Source organism: Nicotiana attenuata, chromosome 3, assembly GCF_001879085.1.
Source record: "Nicotiana attenuata strain UT chromosome 3, NIATTr2, whole genome shotgun sequence".
Lineage (NCBI taxonomy): Eukaryota > Viridiplantae > Streptophyta > Magnoliopsida > Solanales > Solanaceae > Nicotiana > Nicotiana attenuata.
The window spans coordinates 52,513,624-52,538,226 of NC_031991.1; the positions used below are offsets into that span (position 1 = coordinate 52,513,624).

Genomic DNA, 24,603 nt, shown 5'->3' on the forward strand with positions numbered 1-24,603 from the left:
TAGGGAATGGAGGCCCTCTATCAAAAAACTCAACTCAGGGATTAGAGCGCTAATGTTGGTAAAAAGGCGACTAGGGAATGGAGGCCCTATGTCTAAAAAGCTCAACTCAGGGATTGGAGCCCTAATGTTGGCAAAAGGCGACTAGGGAATGGAGGCCCAATGTCTAAAAACTCAACTCAGGGATTGGATCCCTAATGTTGGTAAAAAGGCGACTAGGGAATGGAGGCCCTACGTCTAAATCTCAACTCAAGGATTAGAGCCCTAATGTTGGTAAAAGGCGACTAGGGAATGGAGGCCCTATGTCTAAAAACTCAACTCAGGGATTGGAGCCCTAATGTTGGCAAAAAGGCGACTAAGGAATGGAGGCCCTATGTTTAAAAAGCTCAACTCTGGGATTGGAGCCCTAATGTTGGAAAAAGGCGACTAGGGAATGGAGGCCCTATGTCTAAAAATCTCAACTTAGGGATTGGAGCCCTAATGTTGACAAACGGCGACTAGGGAATGGAGACCCTATGTCTAAAATCTCAACTCAGTGATTGGAGCTCTAATGTTGGCAAAAGGCGATTAGGGAATGAAGGCCCTATGTCTAAAAATCTCAACTCAGGGATTGGAGCCCTAATGTTGGCAAAAAGGCGACTAGGGAATGGAGGCCCTATGTCTAAATATTTCAACTCAGGGATTGGAGCCCTAATGTTGGCAAAAAGGCGACAAGGGAATTGAGGCCCTATGTCTAAAATCTCAACTCAGGGATTGAAGCACTAATGTTGGTAAAAGGCGACTAGGGAATGGAGGCCCTATGTCTAAAAACTCAACTCAGGGATTGGAGCCCTAATGTTGGCAAAAAGGCGACTAGGGAATGGAGGCCCTATGTCTAAAAACTCAACTCAGGGATTGGAGCCCTAATGTTGGCAAAAGGCGACTAGGGAATGGAGGCCCTATGTCTAAAAGGCTGAACTCAGGGATTGGAGCCCTAATGTTGGAAAAAGGCGACTAGGGAATGGAGGCCCTATGTCTAAAAGCTCAACTCAGGGATTGGAGCCTTAATGTTGGCAAAAGGCCATTAGGGAATGGAGGCCCTATGTCTAAAAATCTCAACTCAGGGATTGGAGCCCTAAAATGGCAACTAGGGAATGGAGGCCCTATGTCTAAAAATCTCAACTCAGGGATTGGATCCCTAATGTTGGCAAAAAGGCGACTAGGGAATGGAGGCCCTATGTCTAAAATCTCAACTTAGGGATTTGAGCCCTAATGTTCGCAAACAAAAAAGTAAAGATTGGGGTCCTAACCTACCATTTTTTTTTAATTTTCTTCTTATCTCTTTTTTTTTCATTTCAATTTCCTTTCTCTTTTTTTTTTATTTCATTTCAAGGAATGAGTAAATGCAGAAAAAACTTGGAGGGGACTTCCCTTTTTATGGGTTGTTGCTGCAAAGCTGTTTTTAGCACTCGCGCATTTCTTTTTCCCTTTTGGTTGCACCTGCTTCTTGCATGGTTGCTTTGGATTGCACCTGTTTCAAATTTTTGAACAAAGAACAATTGTTAGTTTGAAACGGCGGTTGGTTTGTGGCCTTGATTGTTTTGATCACTTGATCTCGGCTCTTTCAACTGCAACTGGTTGCTTCCTGAATACCGATTGCCTTTCTGACTCAGGAGAAACTCTAGCTTTTCCAGACTTTGTCATGATGATTGGTCGGCAAAGCTCAACCTTTTCGACTTTATTTTGCCCTCGTAGGCCTTTCCTTTCTGACTTCCTTTTCATTTTCTTTTTTTTTCTTTTTTTTGCTTTTCTTTTCTTTTCTTTGGAACATTGGGGAACTTTTGGCTCCTCAAACTTTGCTATAATGGCTAGTCGCATGGGACTTAACCTCTTCCAACTTTATTTTGCCTTCATAAGCGCTCCATTTGATTTTCTCTTTCCAAGAGTTTTGATTTCGAAGCATCGGCCGCCATGGCTAGTCGGGGTCGACTTGATGCCCGTGACGAGGCTGGGTGCCTTTCTGCACATTAGCTCACGCCAAATGAGGACCCTGTAAATCAGTCTTGCCATCCTTTCTTTGTCTTAGTTTCGGAATAGTGTTAGACCGAAAGGGATTGAAAGAAAACTAACAATGGAATGGAGAATGAGTTTAAAACAAGAAGTGTCCCTTTCGGGGAAAGGAAAGAAGGACTTATCTGGAGTACATGCGGACTTCAATGAACATGACATGCCTTTTGGACTGGATGCCTGATCTGTGTAAGCCGTCCGACTCTCATAAATTCATCACAACTTTTGCTTCAAAATTCGAGAAACCTTGCCAGGACTTTGTCGGCGCCGATGGCTGTGAGGATCCTCTTCGATCAGGGGCGCCCTTTGCGAGTTTTCACGAGCTGACCTCTCTCATTTCTCTTCTCACCATCGCCATATAGTGCATTTGCGAGTTTTCACTAACAAGACTCTCTCATATTTCATTTCTCTGCTTACCATCGCCTCATGGTGCCCGTGTGAGTTTTCACCAATAAGACTCTTCGATCAGGGGCGCCTTGTGGATTTTGTAACAGTATGACATAAATTAAAAAAAAATAGCTTTTAGATGAACCGACGACTGTGACGTAGTTCAGGACATTGCAACCTCTCCTGCTAACGGAATTTTGAGGGCCCTCCTCAAAATTCTACCCCAGTTTGATAGGTTGACCTTTCTGACTGCTGCTCGTGGGGCGATTGGCTGAAATTACTTCGGAATTTTGAGGGTCCTCCTCAAAATTTTGCCCCAGTTTCCGATTACGGGGGGAAATGAAAGTTTTATTGAATTGTGACCGAACCCATAGGGCTGCCTACGTATCCCCTCTTAAACGAGAATCAGGTCAGGCGTAGTTCAATTTACATCATATAAGGAAAGCATAAAGATTACACATAGTAACACTTGACTGCATCTGAATTGATCGGCATTGGCCAGACTTCCCCATCCATTTCAGCAAGTATGAGGGCTCCTCCTGTCAAAACCCGGTGAACCATGTATGGACCCTGCCAGTTGGGAGAGAACTTCCCTTTGGCTTCATCTTGATGCGGAAAAATTTTCTTTAACACCAGCTGCCCCGGTGTGAACTGTCCTTGCTTGACTCTTTTGTTGAAGGCTCTGGACATTCTGTTCTAGTAGAGTTGACCATGGAAGACTGCATTCATTCTCTTTCCGTCTACAAGGGCTAGTTGCTCATAACGACTTTATACCCACTCTGCGTCGTCGAGCTCAGCTTCTTGCATGATCCTTAGGGAAGGAATTTCTACCTCAGTGGGAATGACAGCCTCTGTACCGTAAACCAGCATATAGGGGGTTGCCCCGGTTGATGTGTGGACTGCGGTGCGATATCCCAGTAGATCAAATGATAACTTCTCGTGTCACTGTCTATGCTTCTCTATCATTTTTCTCAATATCTTCTTGATATTCTTGTTGGCGGCTTCTACAGCTCCATTCATCTGAGGCATGTAGGCTGTGGAATGTTTGTGTTTGATCTTGAAAGTTTCGCACATAGCTTTCATCAAGTTGCTGTTGAGGTTGGAGCCATTATCAGTAATGATTGACTCTGGAATTCCGAATCGACAAACAATGCGGTCGCGGACAAAGTCTGCCACGACTTTCTTAGTCACCGCTTTGTAAGATGCTGCTTTGACCCATTTGGTGAAATAGTCTATGGCTACTAGGATGAACCTGTGTCCAATGGAAGCGGCAGGCTCGATTGGTCCAATAACGTCCATTCCCCAGGTGGCGAACGGCCACGGTGAGCTTGTTGTCTTAAGCTCGCTTGGAGGTACCTTTATCATGTCTGCATGTATCTGACAACGGTGGCATTTCCAGACATACTGGATGCAGTCCGTTTCCATAGTCATCCAAAAGTAACCAGCTCGGAGTATCTTCTTTGCTAAGACAAAACCGTTCATATGTGGACCGCAGGTCCCAGCATGAATTTCCTCTAGTAGCTTGGATGCTTCTTTTTCGTCGACACATCTTAATAATCCTAAATCGAGAGTCCTCCTATATAGGATTCCTCCACTGTGAAAGAAGTTGTTGGACAATCTCTGAAGTGTGCATTTCTGTGTAGGATTCGCAAGCTCCGGGTACTCTCCTTTTGCCAAATATTCCTTGATATCATGAAACCAAGGCTTTCCGTCTGCTTCCTCTTCAACATGGGCACAGTAAGCTGGCTGATTATGGATTTTCACCGGAATGGGATCAATGAAATTCTTGTCGGGATGCTGTACCATAGATGATAGGGTAGCCAATGCATCAGCGAACTCATTCTGGATTCTGGAAACATACTGGAATTCCATCTTTGTGAACCTCTTTCTCAATTCCTGTACGTGATGCAGATACGGGAGTATCTTGGAGTTCTTGGTTTCCCATTCTCCTCGTACCTGATGTATAAGTAAGTCTGAATCTCCAATCACTAGCAGCTCTTGAACGTTCATGTTAATGGCCATTTTGAGTCCTAAGATGCAGGCTTCATATTCGGCCATATTGTTGGTGCAGGGGAACCTGAGTTTGGCAGACACCAGATAATGCTGACCGATTTCTCATATTAGGACTGCTCCTATGCCAACTCCATTGAAGTTTGCTGCTCCATCGATGAACATTCTCCAACCGTCATATGATTCCGCAATGTCTTCTCCTATGAATGATACCACTTCATCAGGAAAATACGTTTTCAAGGGTTCGTATCCTCCATCCACGGGGTTTTCAGCAAGGTGGTCTGCCAGTGCCTGTCCCTTGACCGCTTTCTGAGTTACGTAAATAATGTTGAACTCACTCAACAGGATTTGCAACTTGGCTAGCTTGCCAGTGGGCATGGGCTTCTGAAAGATGTACTTCAAGGGATCCATTCTCGATATGAGATATGTAGTATAGGCACAGAAGTAATGTCTCAACTTCTCAGCTACCCAAGTCAAAGCACAACAGGTGCGTTCCAATAGAGAATACCGGGCCTCGTGCGGGGTGAACTTCTTACTGATATAATAAATGGCTTGCTACTTCCTACCTGTTTCATCGTGTTGCCCCAGGACGCAGCCGAAAGCTCCATCTAACACCGCAAGGTAGAGTAATAAGGGTCTACCTGGCTCGGGCGGGACTAAGACTGGTGGTGTTGACTGGTACTCTCTGATTTTGTCGAAGGCCTTTTGGCAGTCATCGGTCCATTTGGTGGCGGCGTCCTTCTTTAACATTTTGAAGATCGGCTCACAAATAACTGTAGACTGTGCTATGAATCGGCTGATGTAGTTAAGCCTTCCCAAGAAACTCATCACATCTTTCTTGTTTCTTGGCGGTGGTAGTTCTTGAATGGCTTTGAATTTCGATGGATCCAGTTCTATTCCTCGGCGGCTCACAAGAAACCCAAGCAATTTCCCAGCAAGAACCCCAAATGCGCACTTTGCGGGGTTTAGTTTCAGGTTGTATCTCCGCAGTCTATTGAAGAACTTCCTCAGATCTTCTATGTGGTCAGTGGCCTTCTTGGATTTGATAATAACATCATCCACATATACCTCTGTCACACCTCCTTTTTACACACCACCCCGAAGGATAGTATATAAGGGAGTTTTTCCAATTAAAGTGACATTATTCGAAATGGGATTATTTATTTGCCAGAGTCGCCACTTGGGATAGTTCAATTTTGGTGTCCCAAGTCACCGATTTATTTTGAATCCCAAATCGAGGAAAATTTCGACTTTCCTTTTGAAGTCTGCGAACCAGAAATTCTGAATAAGGAATTCTGTTAACCCGGGGGAAGGTGTAAGGCACCCCCGGATTCCGTGGTTCTAGCACGGTCGCTTAAACTATCACAATTGGCCTATTATCTTATTTTAATACATGTTTTAGCCTACTGTTCAATTACAACTTATTAATCGCTTTAAATTATTTTTAAGAAGGTTTCAACGTCATCTAAAACACGTCTTTGGACCACGCCACATGAAATGCACCCGCAGTCCGAGACACATTTTAGTTAACATTGTTGAGATTTGGATTTGGGTCACATAAAATGCACACCCGAGTTTAGGAAGGTAATTTTTAAAATAGCGCGCCTAAAGCAACTATGCGCTTTCAACTTTGCGAGGGCCATGGAAATTCGACTAAATGGCACGCCTCGATTTCTAAAGATTCAGAATATTAATTAAATGAGGGCCATGGGCTTTGAGATTTTATTTGGCATGGCACGCCTCAAATTATTTTACAAGATTTGTACTCAATTAAAGCAATCTAGGCACGATTACATAAAATTGGATTGCAAAGTAAATCCAAGAAAACCTAATGCGCTCAACGGCTACAATCAAATAGATGGTAGTAACTCATAATTACCTCTATCAGTTAAAAGTTAAATTTAGTCATGTTCAAGTGGATTGCAGAACTATCCAAGAAAAAGGAATACTAAAACTTAACATAGACCAAAATAAAACTCAATCAATAGTATTGACTCAAAGTTATCGCAGATAATGATTTACCTCTACTACTTTTTTTTTAAAAAAAAAAAATTAAGCATGGGAAAATAGTCAATCGAAAAACATGCTACACTTAGCACCTATGAAACTAAAAAAATAAAAAATAAAATCTAGTCAAAGTAGTCATTCATAATTACAATAATATAAAAATCATGATTACCTCTACTAGTCGAAATGGCAATTAAGTATAGGAAAATAGCGGTCTTTAACCAAGTTTTGTCATCCATGCCCTCATGAGCAAATTTCTTTCAATATATGAACTTGATTACAACTAAGCTTTGGCGGCTTCTTTCAGCAATCGTGGAACAGCAACGGAGCAACAGGAACCGCGGACTTCTGCCGGAATCACAGCCGGAAATTGATCGACACAAACAGAACCTCCAACGGCACCGCAAACTCAAACCAAACACAAACTCCACACCAAATTTCCATCAAATTCCATTTTTTTGGAACAAGCATACGAAATTAAGATGGAGAAACAGATATATACTTTTTGATTATTCTCTGTTTTTTTGGAAATTAAACTATGTCTAAAAATCTGAGAAAATGAAAAATAAAAATAGACAGAGAATTTTCTTTGTAAATCCTAGCTTCTTTCCCCACCTCCCTGCTGTATCTATGTGTGTGTGAGTGTTTTTTTTTATATGGGAACTAAAAGAGAAGGGGAGCCTCTTCTGTCCAGAAGAAGAGCTACGTTCAGAATGGGGAGGGGTCATTTGTTTCGTGATGTCTTCATGAAAAATTGGAGAAGAAGAGTCCAAAAGATGCGCCGTTCTCTGTTATCTGTTAGGCAAGGGATCTAATTCTCTCAAAAATCTGATCTATTTTTGTGCCTTAGCTCCCCTTTTATGTGAGGGATCAGGGCAAAGGGTAATGGGTATTTGGGTAGGGAGATTGGGCTTTGAGTGGGTTATTGGGTTTGGGCAGATTTGGGTATAGGCCTTGGGCTCAGCATTAATTTTGGCCCAATTTCACAAGAAAAACCTTTCTTCTCCAATTCTTTCTTTTATTTTCTAATTTTTCCTTTTTTTAATTAAAATCCTACAAATTAAAAATCCGAAATTATCCAAAAGAGTGGAATTAAACTAATTAGCTAATTGTAAAAATTATAAAACTACTTAATCCTAAATTAAAAGAAAAAAAAATCAATAAAAGGAAAAAGTGTAAAAATGAAGCATTTTTTGTGATTTTCGATTTTTATAAAATAAATAATTACTAATTAATCCTAAAAATATAAAGATAAAGCCTAAATGCAATGCATGATATTTTTTGGTATTTTTCATGATTTAAATAAAACTTAAACATGCACAAAATGCAAAAAATTAAATAAAATTCTACAAAAATATCTAAAATGGCCGATAATTAAGAAAAAATCTATTTTCTTGGGATTTATAGGAGTATTTCGTATAGGGCAAAAATCACGTGCTTACAGCTGCCCCTCTTTGCTCGGAAACATGAAAAGTTTTCGGGCAAAGATAAAGTGAGCAATATGAGGGATTTTTGCCCGTTTGAAACTCCATGGGAAGCATTTTTGTATGACCGAACCTTGCTTCAAAGGTTGCCTACATATCCTTGGCTATAAAGGAATCAGGTCAGTGTAGTTCTGAAAGTTTTGGTAGCTGGGACTACCGAGAAGCTGTGATTTCACTGTTGCTGTTGTTGCTACTGCTTGCTAAACTCCTTATTACACCAAAATGGAAAATAAAAGAGCTAAGCTAGCTAATCCTATCAACTATGAGTTACAAGATTCCTATCTATAAATCTTTTGAAGCTTGATCTTGAGTCTTAGCTGGTTCTTGCTGCGGACTCTAATATGAATCTTGATGCTCGTCAGCTGTAGGTACTGGTCCTTTCTGCAGCTTTGGATCAAGGCGGGACATGCGAAGCTTGTGACTTCAATTATATCTTGAGCAGTCTGCATCCTTCTCCACTTCGGTACTTTGAGTTTACTTCTTTTTGTTCTTTTCTTCTTTTCTTTATTTTGGATTGAGACTCATTCTTTTGGTCATCTCGAATCCTGTGCCGAGGTCAAACCTGCTCAGACACCAAAAATAAACAAACAAACGAAATTTTTCTGCCCCAATTTTCACTAGGAATATTTCGTGAGTTATTTTCAACACAAATCTAAACTACTTCTTCATTGAAAGCAATAAAAATCAGGATTGTGTATCCTTGGGAATGAGAGTGAAGCCTTGAATTGGGAGGATTACCAGGTTATGCTGGAAAAATGACCGGTTTATGCCGGAAAATAAATGGGTCCTCGGGTTATGCCGGGGATATCCGCGGGTTATGCCGGGGTAAAGAAAAAAAAAAGGGTCCTCGGCTTATGCCGGGAAGGTCCGCGGGTTATGCCGGGATAAAAGAAAAAAAGGTCCTTGGGTTATGCCAGGGAGGTCCACGGGTTATGCCGGGATAAAAGAAAAAAGGTCCTTGGGTTATGCCAGGGAGGTCCACGGGTTATGCCGGGATAAAAAAAAAAAGGTCCTTGAATTATGCCAGGGAGGTCCACGGGTTATGCCGGGATAAAAGAAAAAGGTCCTTGGGTTAAGCCAGGGAGGTCCACGGGTTATGCCGGAATAAAAGAAAAAAGGTCCTTGTCTAAAAAGCTCAACTCAAGATTGGAGCCCTAATGTTAGCAAAAGGCGACTAGGGAATGGAGGCCCTATGTCTAAAAATCTCAACTCAAGAATTGGAGCCCTAATATTGGCAAAAGGCGACTAGGGAATGGACGCCCTATGTCTAAAATCTCAACTCAGGGATTGGAGCCCTAATGATGGTAAAAAGGCGACTAGGGAATGGAGGCCCTATGTCTAAAAACTCAACTCAGGGATTGGAGCCCTAATGTTGGTAAAAAAGGCGACTAGGGAATGGAGGCCCTATGTCTAAAAATCTCAACTCAGGGATTGGAGCCCTAATGTTGGCAAAAGGCGATAGGGAATGGAGGCCCTATGTCTAAAAATCTCAAATCAGGGATTGGAGTCCTAATGTTGGTAAAAGGCGACTAGGGAATGGAGGCCCTATGTCTAAAAACTCAACTCAGGGATTGGAGCCCTAATGTTGGTAAAAGGCAACTAGGGAATGGAGGCCCTATGTCTAAAAACTCAACTCAGGGATTGGAGCCCTAATGTTGGTAAAAGGTGACTAGGGAATGGTGGCCCTATGTCTAAAATGTCAACTCAGGGATTGGAGCCCTAAAGTTTGGAAAAAGGCGACTAGGGAATGGAGGCCCTATGTGTAAAAATACAACTCAGGGATTGGAGCCCTAATGTTGGCTAAAAGGCGACTAGGGAATGGAGGCCCTATGTCTAAAAACTCAACTCAGGGATTGGAGCCCTAATATTGGTAAAAGGCGACTAGGGAATGGTGGCCCTATGTCTAAAAACTCAACTCAGGGATTAGAGCCCAAATGTGGGTAAAAAGGCGACTAGGGAATGGAGGCCCTATGTCCAAAAAGCTCAACTAAGGGATTGGAGCCCTAATGTTGGCAAAAAGGCGACTAGGGAATGAAGGCCCTATGTCGAAAAAGTTCAACTCAGGGATTGGAGCCCTAATGTTGGCTAAAAGGCGACTAGGGAATGGAGGCCCTATGTCTAAAAACTCAACTCAGGGATTGGAGCCCTAATGTTGGTAAAAGGCGACTAGGGAATGGAGGCCCTATGTCTAAAAACTCAACTCAGGGATTGGAGCCCTAATGTTGGTAAAAAGGCGACTAGGGAATGGAGGCCCTATGTCTAAAAACTCAACTCAGGGATTGGAGCCCTAATGTTGGTAAAAAGGCGACTAGGGAATGGAGGCCCTATGTCTAAAATCTCAACTTAGGGATTGGAGCCCTAATGTTGGAAAAAGGCGACTAGGGAATGGAGGCCCTATGTCTTAAAACTCAACTCAGGGATTAGAGACCTAATATTGGTAAAAGGCGACTAGGGAATGGAGGCCCTATGTATCAATACTCAACTCAGAGATTGGAGCCCTAATGTTGGTAAAAAGGCGACTAGGGAATGGAGGACCTATGTCTAAAAATCTCAACTCAGGGATTGGAGCCCTAATGTTGGTAAAAAGGCGACTAGGGAATGGAGGCCCTATGTCTAAAAAGCTCAACTCGGGGAGTGGAGCCTAATATTGGTAAAGGCGACTAGGGAATGGAGGCCCTATGTCTAAAAACTCAACTCAGGGATTGGAGCCCTAATGTTGGTAAAAGGCGACTAGGGAATGGAAGCCCTATGTCTTAAAACTCAACTCAGGGATAAGAGCCCTAATATTGGTAAAAAGGCGACTAGGGAATGCAGGCCCTATGTCTAAAAAGCTCAACTCAGGGATTGGAGCCCTAATGTTGGCAAAAAGGCGACTAGGGAATGGAGGCCCTATGTCTAAAAAGCTCAACTCAGGGATTGGAGCCCTAATGTTGGCAAAAGGCGACTAGGGAATGGAGGCCCTATGTCTAAAAGCTCAACTCAGGGATTGGAGCCCTAATGTTGGCGAAAGGCGACTAGGGAATGGAGTTCCTATGTCTAAAAATCTCAACTCAGGGATTGGAGCCCTAATGTTGGCAAAAGGCGACTAGGGAATGGAGTTCCTATGTCTAAATATCTCAACTCAGGGATTGGAGCCCTAATGTTGGCAAAAAGGTGACTAGGGAATAGAGGCCCTATGTCTAAAAATTTCAACTGAGTGATTGGAGCCCTAATGTTTGCAAAAAGGCGACTAGGGATAGGCCCTATGTCTAAAATCTCAACTTAGGGATTTGATCCCTAATGTTGGCAAACAAAAAAGTAGAGATTGGGGTCCTAAACTACCATTTTTTTTTGAATTTTCTTCTTATCTCTCTTTTTTTTCATTTCAATTTCCTTTCTCTTTTTTTTCTTTCATTTCAAGGAATGAGTAAATACAGAAAAAACTTGGAGGGGACTTCCCTTTTTATGGTTTGTTGCTGCAAAGCTGTTTTTAGCACTCGCGCATTTCTTTTTCCCTTTTGGTTGCACCTGCTTCTTCCATGGTTGCTTTGGATTGCACCTGTTTGAAATTTTCGAACAAAGAACAATTGTTTGTTTGAAACGGTGGTTTGTTTGTGGCCTTGATTGTTTTGATCACTTGATCTCGGCTCTTTCAACTGCAACTGGTTGCTTCCTGAATACCGATTGCCTTTTTGACTCTGGAGAAACTCTGGCTTTTCCAGACTTTATCATGATGATTGGTCGGCAAAGCTCAACCTTTTCGACTTTATTTTGCCTTCGTAGGCCTTTCCTTTCTGACTTCCTTTTCATTTTCTTTTTTTTTCTTTCTTTTCTTTTCTTTGGAACATTGGGGAACTTTTGGCTCCTCAAACTTTGCTACAATGGCTAGTCGCATGGGACTTAACCTCTTCCAGCTTTATTTTTCCTTCATAGGCGCTCCATTTGATTTTCTCTTTCCAAGAGTTTTGATTTCGAGCATCGGCCGCCATGGCTAGTCGGGGTCGACTTGATGCCCGTGACGAGGCTGGGTGCCTTTCTGCACATTAGCTCGCACCAAATGAGGACCCTGTAAATTAGTCTTGCCATCCTTTCTTTGTCTTAGTTTCGGAATAGTGTTAGACCGAAAGGGATTGAAAGAAAACTAACAATGGAATGGAGAATGAGTTTAAAACAAGTAGTGTCCCTTTCGGGGAAAGGAAAGAAGGACTTATCTGGAGTACATGCGAACTTCAATGAACATGACATGCCTTTTGGACTGGATGCCTGATCTGTGTAAACCGTCCGACTCTCAGAAATTCATCACAACTTTTGCTTCAAAATTCGAGAAACCTTGCCAGGACTTTATCTGCGCCGATGGCTGTGAGGATCCTCTTCGATCAGGGGCGCCCTTTGCGAGTTTTCACGAGCTGACCTCTCTTATTTCTCTTCTCACCATCGCCTTATAGTGCTCTTTGCGAGTTTTCACTAACAAGACTCTCTCATTTTTCATTTCTCTGCTTACCATCGCCTCATGGTGCCCGTGTGGGTTTTCACCAATAAGACTCTCTCATTTCATTTCTCTCATTTTGTTGTATCAGATCCAAGTAGCTGCATTCTCGGATCCTTGGACATTCTCGCCGATTGATCAAAAGGACTTGAAAGGATTTGGGTAAAATGATTTAGACTGCATTACAACTTTGGAACCATTCGGGCGGGATCATCGCCGAACCATTATAACTTCGGCCCCAGTTTCACTTTTTGGGGAAAACTGGATTTTTATTTGTTATGACTGAACCCCAGAGAGAGGCTGCCTACGTATCCTTTCGAAATCAAGTCGAACGTAGTTCAGGCAACTTTGTTTTTGATTTTTCTTTTGTTCTTCTGTTTGTTTTGTTTTCCTTTCTCTTTCTTTATCCTTTTTTCCTCGTTTTTTTTTCATTTTTTTTCATGTATTGTCTTTTCTTCCTTTTTTTTGTATCTTTCTTTTTCTTCTCCTTTTTCATCATTTTTTTTTCATTCTTCATTTCATTTTTTCAATTTTTATTTTTTTTCAATAACACCTTGAGGTTCCAAAGAGGGTAATCAAAGAAAGGTAACCGGCTCAAAGGGTTGGCAAGGGTTGATAGTGTTTGGGTAGCGAGAAAGAAAGCCTTCTTCATCCCAACCAGAGAAAATTTATGTTATATAGAAGATCCAACATAGTACCTTTTGACTGCATTTGCATTGCCATTTGTTTCCGGGACATTTCCTTCGATGTATCCCAAGTACAACGCGCTCTTTTGGCAGTACTCTTCTTGCAATGTATGGACCTTTCTAAATTGGAGCCAATTTTCCTTCAACTGTTCCAACTCTTTGTTTTTATTTCCTCAAACTTATCTTCTTTGCACTTCGACTCTTGATTCATTATTTCGAAGTCTGACAGCATTTTGGAATCTGGGCATGAAGTCCTCAAGCATGTCATGTTATAGAAATCTGCATTTAACAGAACTAAAAAGAAGAATGAGAAAATGACAAGATTAAGAGAAGAGACATTCTTGGAAAATGAAATATTAATTTCATTTGATTTTTTGATTTTTTTTTGTTTTTTTTTTTAATTTTTGAAGATAGAAGGGTTTACATCAGAAAGTAAGACAATAAAGTAAAACATCCGGATCACACCCTGAGATAATCCGGACGCAGAAAGGATAGCAAGACTGGCTACCGAGACTCCCGTCTGACGGGGAACTTTCAGGCTTTGCGACTATTTTTCAGCTTTTCTTCTTTTTCGACCATGGCTTCAATGGCCTTTAGTGACGGATCAAATTTCTTATCTTCACAAGTCATTCCGACTACTGTCCCATTGGTGTGAGTAGGCAGAGGATTGTTCATCATGTTAGGAGTCTCTTCGTCCCGAAAAATGATTCTTCCAGCTTCAATTAAATCTTCAACTACCCTTTTGAGGGTCCAACAGTCCTCTGTATTGTGCCCCACCGCTCCAGAGTGGTATTCACATCTAGCATCAGCTCGGTGCGAGGGGACTCGGGATTTAGCTGGTTTGGGGCCACTAGCTGCAGGAAACCTCGCCTGACTAGCTTTTGGAACAAACCCGAGTATGATTCACCAATAGGGGTGAACTGATTCCTTTTGAAAGACTCTCTTGGGCGAGGATTGTACTGAGGAACATTTGATTGGGGATTGTATGGAGCTTAGTACGGAAGGGCATTTCTGGGAGGTAGAGCTCGATTTAGTGTATAATGTTGTGGCCACGTGCAAGGTTGCGCGTTCATCACCGCATACCAACAAAACCAACCACCTGAACAAAACTTGGCTAATTTGCTCACACAAACAACCTTGTTACTTTTGAGACATTTAACATATAGGAAATCGCACGTTGGGATGCAATGCACCTAACAGTTAAACGCTTCTACCATGTGTTTGCACAGTTGCATGTTTCATCCCGGCCTTAACTAACCCTTTCAGTATGTACCTCTTTTTGCCTCTCTTTAATCACTCTTGATTTTTCATCTCGTTTTTGCCGCTCTTTTATTTTGGCACTTTCTTTTTTTTCTTTTTTTTTTTCATTTTTGTCACTCTCTTCTTTTTTTCACTTTTTCTTTCTTTTTTCACTCAATTTTTTTTTCAGTTTATTTTTCACTCAATTTATTTTATGGCTGTGACCGAATCCGATGGGGATTGCCTACGTATCATGACACCGCATGAATCAGATCTTGCGTAGTTCGGGAAGATCGCGAATGGAGTAAATAAACTAACTCTTTATTTTACTTTTTATAAAACTCAGACCGTAAAAGCTTTAAGCGAAAAACATTTTTGATTTTTTGATTTTTTTTTTCTTTTGGAATCTTCTAAAAAATGTTTTAAAAGAAGAAAGGGAAATTTTTTTTTTTGGATTTTTGATTTTGGTTTTGATTTTATTTTTGAAAGAAATACTTCTAAAAATTCCTTTTCTTTTGATTGGAACTTTGGGACTTTCAAAAGAAAATATTTTTGTTTGAATTTTCATTCGTTTTCTCTTTTTCTAAAGAAGAAAGAAAATATTTTTGGATTTTGGATGTAACCTCTTAATTTTCGAAAGAGGGACCTTTTTAAGAAAAATATTTTGAATTTCTAAGCTTTTATTTATTTACAAAAGTACTTCTAAAGAAAAGCAAAAATATTTTTTGGACTTCAAAATTTTTTTTCAAAATCTTTTTTTTTATTATCATTTATGAAAGAAAGACATCTAAGGAGTAATTTTTTTTTTTTGAAAAAATACTTCAAAATGAAGAAAACCCGTATTTTTGGATTTTGATTTTTATTGATTTTTCTTTTTTCGCATGAAAGACATTAGAAAGAAGGAAACTATTTTTGAGTTAAAAAAATACTTCTTTTTTTTGAATTTTCTAAGGAAAGATTTCTGAAGAAAGAACTGAAAGAAAATATTTTTGGATTTTTTGAAAATTGGGGTCGGAACCGATGAGGTTTGCCTACGTATCTCACATCCGGTGAGAATCAGACCCACGTAGTTCGGTCAGATTTGACAAAATAGAACCAACTATGTTTGAAAACAAGATTTTTCTTTTCTTTTTTTTTTCTCTTTTTTTTTTCAAAATTTCGGTAGAGTTTCAGAATTTTCTAAATACCTACCTCTCACTTTTGGTTTTTCTTTCTTTCTTTTTTCTTTTTTTTGATTTTCTTTCCCTATTCTAGAAGCCGGTCAACATGCAAGCCGAACAGACAGATATGCAAGTAGCACGTAAGATGCATCAGGATGGTCTTTTCATTTCAGGTACACCTGTCCTAGACAGACCCAACCCCTGTGTTGAGTCTCCTAAGTCAAATGCACGTGATGCAAACAAACGTTCCTACTAGGGATCCGACATGAGACTTTGTTATACTAGGTTTAAAACATGGGTTTATTGTTCTAGACCTGGCTTACCCGAGCGGACAACTCGAGCCGGGGGGAGGGGGGAGGGCAGCGTACCGGGAATACAGAAGCTTCACCGGCTTTGCAACTTGTCCGAACCTCGTTCTAAAATGGATAAGACTCTAAACAGAAGAGAAGTCACACGAAGTGCACCCTTCTCCATGATTTAGAAGACTCAGACAGGGGAAGGGTTTCGTAGCAATTTATATATACAATTCACAAAATATCAAAACGGTAAAGCATTTAGCACATTAGGCTCAAACATGTAGGAAAATCAGATAACAGATAAAGCCAATCATAACAGCTATTTTAAGCTCGAATTCTTAACCCTGAACCGAAGTTCTGGGTTTTGATTCCCCAGCAGAGTCGCCAGAGCTATCGCACCTCTTTTCTACACACCACCCCGAAGGATAGTATATAGGGGAGTTTTTCCAATTAAAGTGACATTATTCGAAATGGGATTATTTATTTGTCAGAGTCGCCACTTGGGATAGTTCAATTTTTGTGTCCCAAGTCACCGGTTTATTTTGAATCCCAAATCGAGGAAAATTTCGACTTTCCTTTTGAAGTCTGCGAACCAGAAATTCTGAATAAGGAATTCTGTTAACCCGAGGGAAGGTGTTAGGCACCCCCGGATTCCGTGGTTCTAGCATGGTCACTTAAACTATCAAAATTGGCCTATTATCTGATTTTAATACATATTTTAGCCTACGGTTCAATTACAACTTATTAACCGCTTTTAATTATTTTTAAGAAGGTTTCAACGTCATCTAAAATATGTCTTTGGACCACGCCACATGAAATGCACCCGCAGTTCGAGACATATTTTATTTAACATTGTTGAGATTTGGATTTGGGTCACATGAAATGCACACCCGAGTTTAGGAAGGTAATTTTTAAAATAGCGCGCCTAAAGCAACTATGCGCTTTCAACTTTGCGAGGGCCATGGAAATTCAACTAAATGGCACGCCTCGATTTCTAAAGATTCAGAATATTAATCAAATGAGGGCCATGGGCTTTGGAATTTTATTTGGCATGGCACGCCTCAAATTATTTTACAAGATTTGTACTCAATTAAAGCAATCTAGGCACGATTACATAAAATTGGATTGCAAAGTAAATCCAAGAAAACCTAATGCGCTCAACACCTACAATCAAATAGATGGTAGTAACTCATAATTACCTCTATCAGTTAAAAGTTAAATTTAGACATCTTCAAGTGGATTGCAGAACTATCCAAGAAAAAGGAATACTAAAACTTAACATAGACCAAAATAAAACTCAATCATTAGTATTGACTCAAAGTTATCGCAGATAATGATTTACCACTACCACTTTTTTTTTTTTAAAAAGAAAAATTAAGCATGGGAAAATAGTCAATCGAAAAACATGCTACACTTAGCACCTATGAAACTAAAAAAAAAATCTAGTCAAAATAGTCATTCATAATTACAATAATATGAAAATCATGATTACCTCTACTAATCGAAATGGCAATTAAGTATAGGAAAATAGCGGTCTTTAACCAAGTTTTGTCATCCATGCCCTCATGAGCAAATATCTTTCAACATATGAACTTGATTACAACTAAGCTTTGGCGGCTTCTTTCAGCAATCGTGGAACAGCAACGGAGCAACAGGAATCGCGGACTTCTGCCGGAATCGCAGCCGGAAATTGATCGACATAAACAGAACCTCCAACGGCACCGCAAACTCAAACCAAACACAAATTCCACACCAAATTTCCATCAAATTCCATTTTTTGGAACAAGCATACGAAATTAAGATGGAGAAACAGAGATCTACTTTTTGATTTTTCTCTTTTTTTTTGGAAATTAAACTATGTCTAAAAATCTGAGAAAATGGAAAATAAAAATAGACGGAGAATTTTCTTTGTAAATCCTAGCTTCTTTCCCCACCTCCTTGCTGTATCTATGCGTGTGTGAGTGTGTTTTTTTTATATGGGAACCAAAGGAGAGGGGGAGCCTCTTCTGTCTAGAAGAAGAGCTACGTTCAGAATGGGGAGGGGTCATTTGTTTCGTGATGTCTTCATGAAAAATTCGAGATGAAGACTCCAAAAGATGCACCATTCTCTGTTATCTGTTAGGCAAGGGATCTAATTCTTTCAAAAATCTGATCTATTTTTGTGCCTTAGCTCCCCTTTTATGTGAGGGATTAGGGCAAAGGGTAATGGGTATTTGGGTAGGAGATTGGGCTTTGAGTGGATTATTGAGTTTGGGCAGATTTGGGTATAGGCCTTGGGCTCAGCATTAATTTTGGCCCAAATTTCACAAGACAAACCTTTCTTCTCCAATTCTTTCTTTTATTTTCTAATTTTTCCTTTTTCTTTTAATTAAAATCCTACAAATTAAAAATTCGAAATTATCCAAAAGGGTGGAATTAAACTAATTAGCTAATTATAAAAACTACTTAATCCTAAACTAAAAGAAAAAAAATCAATAAAAGGAAAAAGTGTAAAAATGAAGCATTTCTTGTGATTTTCGATTTTTATAAAATAAATAATTACTAATTAATCCTAAAAATGTAAAGATAAAGCCTAAATGCAGTGCATGATATTTTTTGGTATTTTTCATGATTTAAATAAAACTTAAACATGCACAAAATGCAAAAAATTAAATAAAACTCTACAAAAATATCTAAAATGGCCGATAATTAACAAAAAATATATTTTCTTGGGATTTTATAGGAGTATTTCGTATAGGGCAAAAATCACGTGCTTACAACCTCTATCTCCTTGTGTATCATATCATGGAAGATGGTAGTCATGGCCCTCATGTAGGTGGCCCCTGCATTCTTCAGGCCGAATGACATCATCTTGTAACAGTAAACTCCCCACGGCATAATGAAAGCCGTTTTCTCAGCATCTTCCTCATCCATCCAGATTTGATGATAACCAGCGAAGCAATCTATGAATGACTGTAGCTCATGCTTGGCGCAATTGTCGATCAGGATGTGTGTATTTGGCTAAGGGAAGTCGTCTTTCGGACTGGCCCGGTTGATATCCTGGTAGTCGACACAGACTCTGACCTTCCCATCCTTCTTTGGCACTGGCACAATGTTGGCTAACCATGCCGGGTATTCTACTACCCTGAGAACCTTAGCGTTGATCTGCTTGGTGACTTCTTCCTTGATTTTCAAACTCATATCAGGCTTGAACTTTCTGAGCTTTTGCTTTATCGGTGGACACATCGGATTGGTTGGCAGTTTGTGAGCCACAATAGACGTACTCAGACCAGTCATGTCATCATACGACCAGGAAAATATGTCCTCATACTCCTTTAGAAATTCTGTGTATTCTTTCTTCTCCGATGGCGATAGGTGAATGTTGATTCGCGTTTCCTTGACGTTTTCTGCATCTCCCAGGTTGACAATTTCGGTCTCGTCCAGGTTGGACTTAGGTCTGTTCTCAAAGTTCTCAACTTCTTTGACAATCTCGTCAGGTATGTCATCTTCCTCTGAATCTATGTCCGTTTGTTGCGTTGTCTCATTGTATGCCATAATCATTGGTTCATCAAGACAAGTAATAGTAATGCTGTATTGGTAAAGCAAGGAGAGAAGACGATAGCAATAAATATTAATTCATAAGAAAATTCAAAAATGCTTTTGATAAATTGAATAACCGTTTTGAACATCGAAGATCTTATTGCAGGAAATGCGAAAAGAAAATCATTTAGTAAATAAAACAGTGAATAATGCTTGTTTTAGCCTTGCTACCCCGAGGCTCGTTGGGCTTTGGTTGTCCTGATGGTCCAATTCTTGAGATGTGCCCCTCTGCTCACAGCCTGTATGGAAGGGCCTTCCTCCCCTCCTCCTCGAGAATAACACAGCAGTCCATATTACTGTCCTCTAGAAGCATGTTCTTCAATGCTGCAAGTGCTTCTTCTTCATCTGACCCATAAATAATGTCGGTCTGTTGGAAGGTCTACTCCAGATGCGGTACTGGCTGCTCTAGTGGGTAGTAAGGACCGCGCCATGGTGGCGACCAGCTATTGAACTCTTCCCAGGTGTATTCATATCCCAAACTGAAGGTAGTGCCATGTTTCTTGAGTTTTATGGGTTTAGAGATTCCTTGGAGGTTCTTGCCGAGCCCTTTGCCAGGTTCGTACCCACTCCAACTCAATATACTCTCGATTTTGCTATCCTACCATTTGTCTTTTTCGATAGCACTGACCCGCTCAATATGGTGGTAAGTTTCTCCACCCAGCTTCCTTCTTCCCTCGATCGCCGGAATGGTCTGGCGACTGTATATAAGGTTGCTACCGTCACCGTGAATGATCACTTCCTGGTGATTCCATTCGAACTTTACTGCCTGATGCAGCGTTGATGCTACGGCCCCAGCAGCATGAATCCATATTCGTCCCACCAGCAAGTTGTAAGACGCCGGTACATTATTACTTGGAAATCGCCCTCGAACCAGGTTAGTCCCATCTGCAGGCATAGACTAATCTCACCAATGGTGGACCTCTAAGAACCATCGAAGGCTTTCACATTAATTGCTCCATCCTTTATCTCATGCAGCCCTTTGCCCAACTTCTTGAGTGTTACCAGCGAACAAATGTTAAGACTGGAACCTCCATCAATCAGGATCCTGGTGATGAAATAATCTTTGCATTGCACGGTGATGTGCAGTGCTTTGTTGTGCCCCAGCCCTTCAGGTGGCAGCTCGTCCTCATAAAAGGTGATCTTATGGCTTTCCAGAACTTGTCCTACCATATTAGCCACTTCCCCACTAGTGATGTTACTTGGTACGTATGCTTTATATAGCACCTTTAACAAAGAATTCTTGTGCGTCTCAGAATTTTGCAGCAAAGAGAGAATGGATATTTGTGCTGGCGTCTTGTTTAACTGGTCGATGACCGAATATTCCTTGGCCTGTATTTTCCTCCAAAGGTCGTCCGGACCTGTCTCAATGAGGGGCGGCCGGTTGGAGGCCTCCTTACTTGATTCAGCCAGATGTTCAGGGGTATAGACTCTACCAGTTCTTGTCATACCCTGTGCTGCGACAGTTTCTTCAATGTTGACCTTGCCCTTCCTTCTCGCCTTGGCTGTATAGACCTAGGATACAACATTTGTATAGAATGATGGCATGGTTGACATTTCCACTGGGATCGGCGTGGCTATCCTCACTTCGAATGGAACATGTGCCTTGGGTGGCAAGACTGCAACCTCAAATGGTGCAGGTGCATTTGCCGGAGACGCGAATTCAACCTCAGTTGGTGCTGGTGTCTTTGCGGGTGGCGCTGCCTCAAACTCAAGAGGTATAGACATATTCACCTCAGCGTCTTCAGACGGTTGGATCTGGACTTTGATTGGATTGAGGGTAATTGCTGGTTTCTTTGGGTCATCACCTTCTGCGATCAACCCGATGAATCCCTCGGGGTCCTAGTCATCTTCTACTTCAATCATGTGGGTCCACCCTTATGGTCTGGCAGAGGGTTGTTGCGGACGTTTGGAGCGGGTTCTTTTGCCACAATGATTTTGTTGTCAATCAAAGACTGTATTTTGTCTTTCAAGGAGCGGCATTCATCGATGGTGTGCCCTTTCATGCCGGAGTGGTATGCACAGGACTTGTTTGGATTAACCCACTGAGAAGAATTCTCAAAGGTTGTAGCAGGGACGGGGGTGACATAACCAGCAGCTTTGAGCCTCTCATACAGCTGATCGATGGGTTCAGCGATGGCTGTATATTGTTTTGGAGGTCTGCGATCAAAATTAGGTTGGGGTCTAGGGAAGTTTTGGCGTGCAGGGGGTGATTGATAATGGGATGGTTGAGCATTGTAAGTTTGGTATACATGAGCGGGTTGTGAGTATCTGGGTGAGGTAGGTTGGTATGTAGGAGGTGGAGATGATTGATAAGTTGGTGGTGGAGCTTGGTATGAGGGTGCTTGGTAATTTGGGGTTGGCTGGTATGTGAGTGGAGGTGTTGGGTAGGCTTGGTATTTGAGGGGAGACTTGGTCTTTTGTTCAACCATCACGGCCCCTACGTCTTTTTTCTTGGACACACCACCGAATTGTAAAGCCTTATTTATAGATTGCAAGGGCTCGAAGTTTGTAACCATACCGCTTTTAATACATTCTTCAATTCTTTTACCCAATTTGATAATGTTGCAGAAATTGTGGTTCTCAATCATCATCAGTCGTTCATAGTACTCCGAGTCTTGAGCCCAGACAAAGAACTTGTTCATTTGCTCTTCTTCTAAGGCGGGTCTGACCTTAGCAGCTTCGAACCTCCAGCGAGTAGCATACTCGCGAAATGTCTCCATAGGCTTCTTCTTTAAATTCTGGATATAGAACACGTCTGGTGCGTTCTCTGTATTAAACTTGAATCTGTCGATAAAGTCAGATGCCATGCCTACCCAGCTTGACCACTTCTTGGGATCTTGGCTGATGTACCAAGATAATGCGTCTCCCTTCAAACTCCTCATGAACAGCTTCATGCGGATCCTTTCATCCTTCCCTACTCCAACCAGCTTGTCGCAATATGTCCTCAGATGGACCCTTGGATCACCCGTACCATCAAATATTTCGAACTTAGGAGTTTTGTACCCCTCAGGCAGTTCGACATCAGGCTGTATGCAGAGATCCTCATAGTTCAGCTCCTCGATTCCTTTGCTTCCCTCAACGCCCTGAATTCGGCTGGTGAGTTTTTTAAGTTCCTCGGCCAAGTTCCTAATAAGCAGATCCTTTTCATCAGACTCAGGCGTGCATGATATATGTTGGGTGGAGTGTGGCATGGTCTCCACGTAGATAGGATTGTTGTGGTGGCCTGGTGTATGGGTGTGGAAATGGTCGTTTGCGGAGTTCTGAGGTTCTGGGATAAGTAGTGGAGTGTTCTTTGGGGTATGGCAGGTGTTACATTGGTTCTTTGGTGGAGCAGCGGGATGATTCTGTTGTTTTGGGATATTTTGAGGAGGTGTAGGGTTTTGAGTGTTGAGGTAGTTGATATCTGGGGCGCTGAGGGAAAATGACAGGTTGGCCAGATTCCGGACCTGATCGAGTTCTTCCTGGAATTTCAACAGTTTCTGTTCAAGTTGTGACACATTCTCATTAGGAACCCGAATACCCTGGTCATCAGTGGCCTCTACTCGTTCAACTGTGTTTTCCTTCCTGACGTTGTTCAAATCTTCCATCTTGCCTTTGTTCTTGCTTTTAACAGGACTAAGAGGAGGAGTGGGTGGAGGGCCCCTGGATCTTGTGAAATAAGATGATGATGCCAGAGTACACGAACTAACCTTTGGGGAGGTAAAATAATAAAAAACGGAAATAAAAACAAAAGATAATCAAGTTAGTGAGGATTATAAAAAAGTATTGCAATATTTAAACACATAGTGCGGGAACGTAAAGCGTGTCCTAATTTGGGGAACCTCTTTTTTGTGCCCGAGGTAGGCATAGCGACAAATTGATTTGGAGAACTTAGAATGCTAAATTCCTCATTTTATTGATAAAAAATAGGCGAATTCCAAAACGACATTAGATAAGCAAGAAATAAAAGTCACTAATGGCCATTGGCCTTATTACACTCATAAATGAAAAAGGTAAACTCCTATCTATTTGATCCCAGAAGGACCTCCCCCAGACTCGGCATCCCTGGCTCCGTCGAACAGCTGCCCCAATTCGCGAAGTCCCAGCAACAGGTATGCTCTGGCTAGATGTCCACCTTCGGTCCCTTCAGCCTTTTGACAGTCTCCAACCCTTTTGAGAAATTTTCCCTCTAGTTCTACTATGCCCCGCTCCAAGTATCCTAGCCTTTTGTTGGCACTGATAGCCATGTCTTTCCATTTCTCGATCAGCTTCTGGTTGGATTCTTGTATCTCGCGGTGTTCGCTCTCGCATTCAGGGATCTTTTTGCGCAGCTGGTTGTATTTGACTTGCACCTCGGCCCTTTCATCTATAATTCTGTGACCTCGAACAAACCCTGGCTGGCCCAGACCATCCCAATTGTCTTCCAACCAACTCGAATAGAAAGGGGGTACAACCGGCATGATATCTGTCTGGCTCGATGGTGTCTTTCCCCATTACGATCTTGTAGTGCCAAATGTGTTGGGCTTGGCACTTGTGGGGACTATCATCATTTTGGAAGTCAGCTAGGAAATGGCTCATCTTGTCGACCCTGGGTATGACTTGCTTCCTACCTGCTTGCCTCATAACTCGAAGATGGACGTAAGGGTATGTTCCCCTTAGACCATTCAATATCAGGAAAGGTGCGTCTCTGGATCGGGCGATGAACTCCTCCGTCGGAAACCACTCGAACATCCATTGAACTTGTTCTTCAGTCAGATTATCAAAGAGCTCAACCCATCCTTTGGCATTCTCAGGCTGAGCGAACATGTCGGGGATGTAATTCATTCGCTTTAGGTGGTGGAAAGTGATGTGATCATCCCAGTCCCTTCGCTGAATTTCTTGTCGGTATTTGCCCTTTTGTAGATGCTCCATGAGCCAAAGTTGAAGTAGTATATTGCAACCTTCGAAGTGTTTTGCTCCTCGTTGGCACTTCTCTAAGGCTCAGTATATGTCTGCAATGATCATGGGTACAATGCTGAATGTCTGTCCACCAATCCCCTCCATTAGGGTCTTGGTTACCATAGCCAGCCTAGTATGGATTCTCCCTTTCTTCATTGGAAACACGATCAGACCCAGGAAGTAAAACATGAAGACGAAACCCTGCGATGGATGTGACCCAAGTACATGATGGAAAACTCGTCATGGTAGGTACGGTATGATTTGCTGTGACCGTATCTTTCGTACAAGTTGTCAAAAGGGATGTATGATTCCTTCAAGCATACCAACTCT

General features: G+C 41.5%; 1 long non-coding RNA gene across 1 annotated transcript; it reads right to left on the reverse strand.

The window, feature by feature from the left end:
• On the reverse strand, positions 6,549–17,963 carry LOC109223761. The gene is made up of 2 exons (XR_002067659.1): positions 17,270–17,963; positions 6,549–6,855 (listed from the first exon to the last, which is right to left on the reverse strand). It is a non-coding gene; the product is annotated as an uncharacterized LOC109223761 (long non-coding RNA).